At 33.7% G+C, this 11,065-nt stretch overlaps 1 non-coding gene across 1 annotated transcript; it reads left to right on the top strand.

The window, feature by feature from the left end:
• The first annotated feature begins 3,642 nt into the window (after positions 1 to 3,642).
• Positions 3,643 to 3,704, top strand: LOC117284263. The gene has a single exon (XR_004515352.1). It is a non-coding gene; the product is annotated as a small nucleolar RNA SNORD44 (small nucleolar RNA).
• Positions 3,705 to 11,065: the final 7,361 nt, after the last annotated feature.

The raw sequence follows: 11,065 nt of genomic DNA, 5'->3' as shown, positions 1-11,065 counted from the left end.
AGCAAGGATTTCAAAGTCAATGCATTATACGTATAAAATTTTCTGTGGCATTGGTGTGACACAAGTCCCTAGGAATCTCTGAAAGCATTTCTGCATGACTTCCGTAAGAAATTTTTTTATGTTGGGTAAACTATCCTACTCTTTGCCATATCTGAAGTTAGTATTCTCTCTATGACTGATGGATACTTGAGTGCATCACTAAGTGAGTAAATGAAAGCAAAGGTAAATGAATCTTTACTGACTTAAACCCCAGAAGTCAAATGCAAGACAAATTTTCTGAGCACTTCTCCAATTTAGCAAAAAAAAAAAAAGGTCTTATTTTTTAGGATTATGCAAATTAAAAAGGCAAATCAAGATTATTAGTATTTGTCTGCACTGAACATTTTAATGTTCTGAGAACATATAAAAGGTACTGAGAGTCAGACTGATTTGGCTAGAAACAGATGTGTTCACTACAGTCTTGAAAAAACAGTGCATAGAGATTGAATCAGCAGTCAGATCTTATTCCTGTGCCATCACAAACTTCAATGGCTTGCACAGTAAACTCTAAATGAACACTTCCTGAACTTTCTTAATGAAACATCAAATAAGTTCTTAGTTTGCTTTTTTAATCTTGAGTAATTTTTCCAGTTTTCACAAATGCAAACTACTTGGTAAATGCATTGCCAGCTTGTCAGCTCATCTGTAAAACCATATATTCTTGTTCATTGCAAACTCTCATGTTGCCAAGGTTGCTGTTTTTTAAAAATTATTTTCTTAATATCCCAGACTCAATCTGATGTTGTGGGGTACCAGAGAAGTATAAATCGTATAATCTATAATATTGCATGCAAAGGCTAAAATTTACAAAACAAAAACTTACTGATAGTTTAGTGTGAAAATACGTTTCTTTGTCATGTGGAGAGTGCATTGCCTGCCTCTGCAATACATAACCTCCTGTTTCACCACAATTTTAATTTTCACACGTACTTTTCTAATATACTGAAAAACTCATAGTTATTTAAGATCTAAATTTATTCATTTGAGCCAAAGACACTATGGGAGTTTTCATAGGTAGTACCTCAAAAATGTGCAAGTGTGCTTATAAAATAAGTTCTACAAATTTAAAGAAAGTTGAGCCTTCTAGATATACAGAAAACCACCATGATAATTTTTTCATTGTTTATTGGAACTTTTTCCATATACAGTAGAGTTACATTCATCATTGGGATCTTGCACCTTTACATGATGTACCTTGGTTCTTATTTTTCCCCCTTTCCTCTGCTCTCCCTTCATCCCTTCACTCTTCTATATTTACAAAGATTTTGTTTCCATTCTCTTCCTTTTCTCATATTTTTTTCTTTTCCCTTCTTTCCTTTCCGTTATCCTTCCCACTTCCCCTATTCCTTTAGCCCCTTTCTTCCTATTTCATTGAGGTGGTACTCTTAACTAGAATAAATAGGACACATGTGTAACTACCAAATAGTTTCTCTGGTGTGAAAAACCACAGTGATATTTTGACCAGAATTCACATCATCCTATTCTACTTCCATTTGGAAGATTTACCTTGCAGTAAATTATGGTATATATGCAGAAAATTTTACATAGGTTTAGGTGAGGTCAATCATCATGGACATCTGAATAATAGTAAACTTTCATTAAAATACAGTACAGAAGATAGAAATATTTTAATATAATTCTAATGTTTAAAAAGCACTGTACACAATTCAATGACAAGTTTGTACAACTCAAATAAATTTGCAGATGTATCTACTAGAAAACATCCCCAAATTTAGAATATGTCTTTTTTTCTCATTGAGTTTATTGGTACATTTTAGGAACACAGTACAGTTACATTCATCATTGGGCTCTTGTATCTTTACGTGACGGGTCATGGTTCTCATATTTTCCCCACACCTCTGTCCTCCCTTCACCCCTGTGCCATCCCTTCTCCCCCATTCCCCTATTTACAAAGACTTTGTTTCCATTTTTTTCCTTTTCTCGTGTTTTTTTTTCTTTTTCCTTATTTCTTTCCCCACAGAATACAAGTTTTTAATGAGATTATAAAATATTTTATATATCTATTTGGGTGATGATCTACATATTCTCAAATTTCTACAATTTGCCTTAATTTTATTTTTTTAATTTAAATATATATGTATGTATATTTAATATCATAACTCCTTGTTAAAATAATCATGAAATGTACAATGAATTTTTAAAAACAATTTGATACTTATGTTTAGATCTTATTAAATTTCTTTTATGAATTTTAAGCTATTATTTGTTCTAATTCTTATTATCAACAAATAATAAGTATTACTGAGTAAAAACTTTAAAATTGAATATTCCCATTGTCTTTTTGTATTCTGCAGTTCTTCAAACTCTCTACTCCTAGCGGTAAAGGTCATCAGATGACATTATTATATACATAAAAATAGTTGGGAGAGGAGATATTTGACTCTTCCTTTAAAAAGTATAATTTCAAGATCACATTTGCTTTCTTCTCAGTGATGACAATTTATCTTCCATGCTGGGTATGAGGCTTCATTTCAAAGGTTACCTTCAACATTATCCAGGTTTTCTCACATAAGTATTGTTATTGCACGACGACTATGTTTGTGTACACATTGTTTCTTATAATTGTAATTTTATAATCATTGTTTTACTAAAATAAAATGAACTTGAAATGCAGTTCTTATACTCCCTTTCACAATGCTGTTTTACCTATAATTTTGTTAGCCTGTTTTTCTTTAGTATCAGAAATTGTGCATGCTTTTTTCCCTTAATTACCTACATTTTTATGTAGAATTACTTAAATCTTTATGAAGAATCTTTGCTTCATCCTTTTTTCTTATAATATCTACAACATCAAAAATTTTTATAGTATTAGTAAATGAACTCAGGGTTAAATGCATGCTAAGCAAAGGCTCTAACCCTGGGCTGTATTTCCAGCCTTCAAAGGATTCTTCTTTTTTGTTTTTTTGTTTTGTTTTTTAGAAATGTACTTTTTTATTTTTATTTTTTCCCGTTAAGTTTATTGGTACATTTTAGGTATACAGTACAATTACATTCATTATTGGGATCTTGTACCTTTACATGACAGGTCTCGGTTCTCATGTTTTCCCCTTGTCCCTGCCCTCCCTTCACCCCTCCTCCCCTCCCCATTTACAAACACTTTATTTCAATTTTTTTCATTTTCTCCTACTTTTTTCCTTTCCCTTATTACCTTTCCCCTGCCCTTCCCATTTCCCCTACACCTTTAGCCCTTTTCTTCCTATTTCACATTGTCAATTATCTCATTAGGATCTTATGTACTATTATAGTTTATTCACACCAGAGAAACTATTCGGTATTTACACATGTGTGACTTATTTATTTCACTTAACCCTAAAGAATGAGAAATTAGATTCACTCATAGGAAAATAGATACATATTGAGGATATACTCGTAAGTGGATTCTTCTTTTTTGTGTCATGTTACCATTTCTGTTGAAAATTAGACTGAGATTGTGTTTTCAGCCTAAGACACATCTCTTACTTAGAATATTTTCAGAACATAGTTGGTTCTTTTGCTCACTGGATTCCAAAGCTTACTTTAACTTCGTTTTGTGTATGTTTTCTTGGAGCCAATCTTAAATTTAAGAATAAAAATAAAAGGTACACTGGATGATGATAAGTTAATACTGACTGAAAGATGAAGGTCTTAATTAGCTCTAACGGATCCCAGGCATTGTTAGATTGGGAGTGTGTTCACATTTGGCTCTTCTAAAACCATTCATTCTTTACAGGTAAAGTCTGACTTAGTTCGACCAGCATTATTTGAGTAATGGTTACAGATTTCTAGATGGCTTGCTTTGGTCCAGATTATGAAGACCTTTATAAAAGTAAAACTTGTTATTCCAAAAACTTTAAGGACTTTATGGCATCAGTGGGCATACCCTTACAAAGGCAGCTGGATAGATGCTCATTGAAGAGAAGATTAAACATGTCAGTTTTAATAAATTTGTGGACACTATTAAAAAATAAAAATAAAAATAAATAAAAGGCATATAGAAGGCAATTACTTCATTCTTTCTCTAAAAGTGATGTTGTACTTATTGAACACAATAATAATACATAAAATCAATTGTTGAAAGCTATATTTTCTTAATGGAACTTATTTACTTTATTTTTTATATTAATTGATTAAAACACTTCTTATCTCTGATTCTGAACCAGATTTTTCCTTGATAATTGCATATATATATTTCCTATTTTCAAACTTCCTCATTGCAGAAGAAACTCATCTCTTCAGTATAGCTTAAATGTATTTCCTGAAAATTTAAAAAAAAAATCCCCTATACCATCAATCCCTATTCAACTGAAGCCACAAATCTTAAAAGTATTGTCTAGCCATGGTTTAACTTAATAGGATGTAAATATAAAGATACAGTAGAGTAACATTAATAGTCTCTGGTTTTCAAGTGGCAGCTGAAAACTATAGCAATAATCTATCTAGAATATTATTTCTATGAAGGAAGACATCAAAAGAAGTCTGTTTCTCAAAAATTTAAATATATTAGTTTATTATAAAGATTGAATATTATTTCCAAGGTCACAAATTCAGCCATCATTAAAATCAGGATAAAAATCCCAGATTTCGCTACTTCAAAATCTATTTATTTGCCAGTATTTAAAACTTTTCTGTTAAACAACATCTTTAAATTGCCACTTTCCAATAGACTGAAATGGGGGTATGACTTCTACTGCATCATTGTTAAAGTGTCCGATCCATAATTTATGTGAGCATTTATGAGTCATCTATTAATCATCAATTTTAGTAAATTGGGACCCCTGAGACTTAGGTGTTTTTTAACTTTCAGGGAACTCATATTCTTCAGTGATTTATTTTAGCTGATATGCAATACTACTTGCAAATCTATTGGTATGCATATACTGTATGAACTCTGTACTTTTATCTAACCAGGTGTGCAGAATCTATTAAGACTGACCATCATCTTATGTAACTTGTTGCTTCATTTCTTAAATGTTAACCGAAATTATAACTTTCGTAAAATACAGAGGAATAAAATTTTATGCAACACCCTAAATATCACATACAAATCCAGGAATTCTTAGCATAATTCAACACAGGAACAGGCATTGTACTGAAGACAGCAATCAGAGGGAAGGCAAGGATATGAGAATCAGAAAAATGGCAAAAAATGTCTAGAGAGAAAAGCATTTGCTTTTGAGAGAAAGGAAATCACTGAATAAAAGCTCACATTTTCCACACAGGAAATTTTATGTGAGTAATATATTTGCTGAGCTGTTTACACAGATAAATCTAAAGAGATATTTGGGAACTGCACACCCTATATTTGGCCAGGTATGCCAGACCCTTCATAGGCACACTGTGAAATTAAATGAGAATGCACAGAAAGCATTTATTTCACTGCCTGGCTCATATTAAGCAGTCAATAAATGTTAACTTATGATGTTTTTTATTGTCATCATTATTGTAGAAGCCCAGGATGAACAATTTGGAGGTATATTCATTAATGAATTAGTGAAATTAATATAGCAATGTCTATACCCTCAACAATTTTATTGACTCTTCATGGCAGTTATCTAGAAAATTCAGTGTGGAATATTCACTAGGGAGTGGGATTATTTGATTTGGCTGTCACAGGCTGAGATAACTGGTTGGATAATTGACAAGATTCCCACTCTTTTATACTAGCCAGCAGCTTGGAGTAAATGTGTAATAGTGAAGAGACTGGTCATCTTTTCTATGATACTGATAGTTTCTTAAAAAGTCAAATTAGTTTATATGTCGGGAGCAAGCATACATAATTTTGGGGAAAAATCATTTCACAAATCATGATCATGCCTAGTTCTTCTGCCTACAGGCCAAGTATGACATGTCAAGAAGCAAATTCACTTCGCCTCCCATTTCAGCTGAAACCTCAGTAGGTGCTGTGATGCTCTAGGACAAGATTACACCAGCTAGAACATCCTGGAAGGAGCAAAATCTTCACCTACATAGCACCTCATTGTTACGGGATTTTCACTGTCCGTAACATTTGCTACTCTCCCGATGTACCGAACTCGGGCCCCTGTATGACCTGAACTGGTGTGCTGAACTCTATGCCCTGAGTCATCTCTTACATTTGTTTATCCTGATGTTCTGAATCAACGTGTGACAAGCTCAGGGTCTTTCACCTTTTGCTTCCCAGAGCAGCAGTGATCAGGCCCAAAGTTCAGCTTCTTCTCTAAGTCTCATTGTTTCAATCATTTCTGTCTAATAAACTAATGCTGTTGTGGCTAGCAGTCTAGGTCTTTCCCCAGAGGTCTTGTCACATCCCCTCTCTCTATTCCCTACAGTTACACATTTTTCCTTAAAAAAAACAATTAGAGACCGTGTGTTTAATTACTTAGAAAGAAAACAGAAATCCCATCGATTTGGCCATGCATTAAAATTATGACTTTCATATAATGAATGTTTTGAAGTATTAAGAATAGATTGATGTTGTCAGTGCGTGAAAGTCACAAGCTTCAAACTGTATATCCTGAAAATGCAAGGATGTAGTGGAAAACTTGTCACTTTTCGTGATGACTTTTGAATGTATCACTGATGAGAATAGTGTGGTAGCGTGGTCATTTCGATCACATTCTTATTTTCCTCTGCTAAAATTGTGAAATTGCCATTAAGGCTTATAAATTAGCCTCTCATGAAATTAGTTTGGTTATAGCAATTCCCAGGGACCTTGTTATTACTACTGAATTGAAAAATTCCACTTTTCTGTAACTGTGAAGCTAAGATATAGATTCAGAGTCAGCCACCCTGGTGTGTGCCCCCCCATCCCACGTGTAAAACCGTGGAGATTGCCAGATGTATGTGGATCCCTTTGTGCAGGCTGAGGACCTGCCAATCACAGTGAAACTGGCACTGAGCCGGAGCATCCAAGGTCAGCAGCCGGTTTGGAACATTTTCTTTTTGCAGTTATGATGGAGAGAACAAGTTGGGCAATTGACCAGCTCCCTGCAGAAAAGACGGCTCTACCCCAATGGAGAAAACCAGGGAAGCAGAAGGGCTGGAAGCGAGGTAAATTGCCTGCAAAGTGGCTCCAGCCAGTTGAGGTTGGAGTGTAACATTCTCGGGGAATAGAATAAGGGTTTTTGGCCTGGTGAGTTGCTTAAATATTACCGAAACAGAAACCTGTTCTTTCCCAGACCCATGTAGTTTTGAATGCCTTTAGTCAATTATTTTTCTGTCTTTATTCTCCCTCTATGTCTAATACAATTTCTTTGTGAAATGCAAGCATTTCTCTGATATGCTGAAAGGAGAAAAGAAAAATACATTTTTCTCAAATGTGCTAACATTCTGATATTTGAAGAGAGATAGTACAGCCCAGTTTCAACAGGTGACTGTGAAATATATATTCCATGTGTGTAAACCTCAAGAAAATATCACACAGGGAAAGAGGGTTAGGAGTTTGTGACTTAGTTTAGCTACCCCCTCCACTGATGAGTTATGGAAGAGATTTTGGTTTTATCTAGAGACATTTGTGCAGTGGCTAGCGAGGCTATTTCTGCATCACAGTTTACCTACTTAGTATAAAGTTGTGTGAATGAACATGTGTGTGTGTGTGTGTGTGTGTTTGTGTGCAGAATTCGTACCTGCGAACTGAGTTTACATAGTCATCAAAAATTGTGAGTATATCCTAATGTGTGGCACTCTGACTATCAAAATGCTGATTTCAAATACCAGCTTCGCAGATTTAGCAAGTTTTTGTAAGCAAAATGGGACTATTAATAGTATAGTTGAATTGCAAGGTAGGAATATCAATGAAATATTTTCTTCATAAAGAACCCACATCAGGGCTCAGCACTAGTAAATGTGCAAAACATAATTAACTATTGCTTTTTTTGTGTTAACTCTGAATCTATTTAATTATCTAAATCTAATGCTTAATTGTTGTCTTTGAAATTGTCAGTACTTCCAAACTACTAAGATATTGTATAAATTCATGTCCTAAAGGCAAATATTTGCTATATTTAAGTAAATGCAACACTATCAGTATTAGTGACCATAGCAAAATAAATTCAAACAAATTCAATAGCTGACAAGAATCAAAATAATAAAGATAATGTGGCATACGTGTGCACACCCACACGAACAGAGCAGCAGTGAATTCAGTGCTGAAGAATTGTGCTTCCAACCACTGAGAGTATCTAACAAAACAAAACAGTGACTTCAGGGGTGAATGGAGGGCAGGGGGATGGGGAAAAATGAGAACCAAGACCTGTCATGTAAAGGTACAAGATCTCAATGATGGATGTAACTGTACTGTATACCTAGAATGTACCAATGAACTCAATGAGAGAAAAAAAAGAAAAAAAACAAAAACAAAAACAAAAAAACAGTGACTTCACATTTGAGGCAACTCAGTTTTTCTCCCTAGAAGATTCTGCCAATCTAGAAGTATAAAGACAGAAAAGGAACAGTGTTGTATTCTGTGGAGTTACAAGAACAAGCCTTGACATCTAACACTGCCAAGGTGAGAAGGCGCTGATGATAAAACTCCATTGTTTGATTCAGGACCTTAAAGTCATTATCATAGAGTTAGTGTAGAAAGCTTTCTAAAGAGCATAAAAGAGAGAAAAAAAGACACAAAAAATAAACAAACAAACAAAAAATTCAATTGATCTCAGTGGCTACAAATGAATTTATTTTCTAGGAGCTTCGAACATATCAAGAAAATCAGATTGCTACTGTAAACAAAGAATATAACATTAGCCTACCCATCATATTATCTTGTCATTTTTCTTAAAAAAGACTAGACATGGAATAAGACATGATGGTGTTAGCAAAGACTCCAAGGTGAACTCAACAACTGGAACAGATCCACAAAAGTGTCTGGAATTGGAGTTACCAGAAACAGGTTTAACTTTCTGAATCTCCTCAAGGAAATGAAATATATACCTGGGGATTTCATCAGGAAAAAGAATAAAGTTGCAGAATGTGATGGCTAAATTTCAAAATAGATTATATACTTCTGAAGACAGAACTCCTGAATTAGAATACATATCAGAAGAAAAATGTCTAAAACGTAATTCAGACATTCCTCAGCTAAAAATGAAGTTCTACTACCTCTAATTAGTAATTAAATTAATTGGTCACTAAATGAGGAATTGAGTAGAGCATGTACTTTACAGTATTCAGAACAAAGAAACAGTCAAAAGGAGATCCAACTTGATAACTTTACTTTTATTTACATAAGTCTTACATCCAATACTGCAATGTATAACAGAACGTAAAACTACAGTCCTATACTCTACAGTATGTTCAGAAAAAATTATAGTACTGTATAAAGAAGATATGCTATACAAGAAAAAGACTGAGGCTCTAAAATCAAGATGCACAGAGCTGTATGAACAAAAGCTGAGTTCTAAGTTCAAATAGCATGCCTTGGTCATAATTCTGGTCAGTCATTAAGCAGATAGGATGTTAAATGAGGAATATTTATATAAAGAAAAAAAACAAGCACATACAAATCAAGATACCTATAGAAAAGAAGTCCTGGCATAATTTCATTTGAACTCTTAGAAAGACAGGAGAGGAAGTATAAGGTAAAAGCAGTATTTGAGAAGACAATGTTTATTCCAAAGTGAGGTAGCAAAAATCATATTCAGGAAATATTACTGATCAGAATAAAATAACACAGCTGGCCCTTTGTATCCTCAGGTTCTGCATCTGCCTATTCAACTAACAACAGATTGCAAATATTGGAAAAAAGTTGCATCTGTACTGAACATATGGGAGATATTTTTCTTGTCATTATTCCTTAAACAATATAGTATAACAACTATTTGCATAGTATTACATTTATTAAGTGCTATAAATGACATAAAGAATATTTAAAGCACAGATGATTTACAGACTAAAGCCAAATATCATAACATTTCATATAAGAGGTTGGAACATACACAGATGTTGGTCCCTTTGGTGTGTCCTCGAACAAATATCTTCCATATATGGAGGGACAAGAGCACATAAGCAAACAAGAAGAAGAAGAACAACAAAATCACTGCTAAATACATATTGCACAATGAAATCTAAAAATGGAAAAAACATCTCCAATGCATTCACATTAAAAAAGAACAACAATTAAGGAACTGTTGTATCCTTAACATGAAAAATAAAAACTAAGATCATAGAAACACATGTTCTTCTTCTGAAAAAAATTTGTCAGCATGAAATTCAATAAAACAATATAATATGGAATTCAGTCAAAATACCTTTTACATGTGTGTAAAATAAATACATTTCAAAGAAGTATAAATAGAAAATTTATCACCAGAGATAGTCTTAATTATAAAGAAAGCAAAAATTAAAATGAAAAGATAGGAAAAATTGCATTATTCCAAGACTAAACATAAAACAGTCTGGCTTGTACAAGTAGATGCATGTTTAGGTCTAGATATCCTCCCAAAGCCTCATGAGGTCAGAGGTGGCTTTTGTAAAGGTGGCAGAATCTAGAGTGTGTGATGCTGGGATTAAAGGCCTGTGCTTACAAACCCAGCACACTGTTTGATTTGGCTGCACCCTAATCCCCAGTAGTCTGGATAAGATAAAAGGGGCAGAGAGACATTGTTAAGTTTCCCTTTTTGCTTTTACTACCATATGGGTGCCATGAACTGCTTTTCCTCTGAGATGCCCCTCTTCCTTGTGCCACTCTGAATTGGATTTTTTCTTTCTATTCATTTGATAATGAGCATAGAGGCCATATCTATGATTTAGCTATGGTTCAACACATACAAATGAATAAATGGTAAGCCAGGCCATCATATCATCATCTCAATAGATGCAGTAAAAGCTTTTGCCAAATCAAACATCCATTTATGATGAAATTGTGGAGAAAATATGTATGGAAGGATTTCATCTCAATCTGATGAAAGCCATTTATGATTAACCCCACCCAACATCATCTTAAATGGAGAAAACTTAAGGTTTTTTCCTATAAAATCAGGAATAAGATGTGGATGTTCACAATCTCCACTCATGTTCAATATAATACTGAACACTTTAGCTGAAGCAA

Source organism: Fukomys damarensis, unplaced genomic scaffold, assembly GCF_012274545.1.
Source record: "Fukomys damarensis isolate Sample0158 unplaced genomic scaffold, DMR_v1.0_HiC HiC_scaffold_35, whole genome shotgun sequence".
Lineage (NCBI taxonomy): Eukaryota > Metazoa > Chordata > Mammalia > Rodentia > Bathyergidae > Fukomys > Fukomys damarensis.
This window is presented reverse-complemented; position numbering and strand designations above follow the sequence as displayed.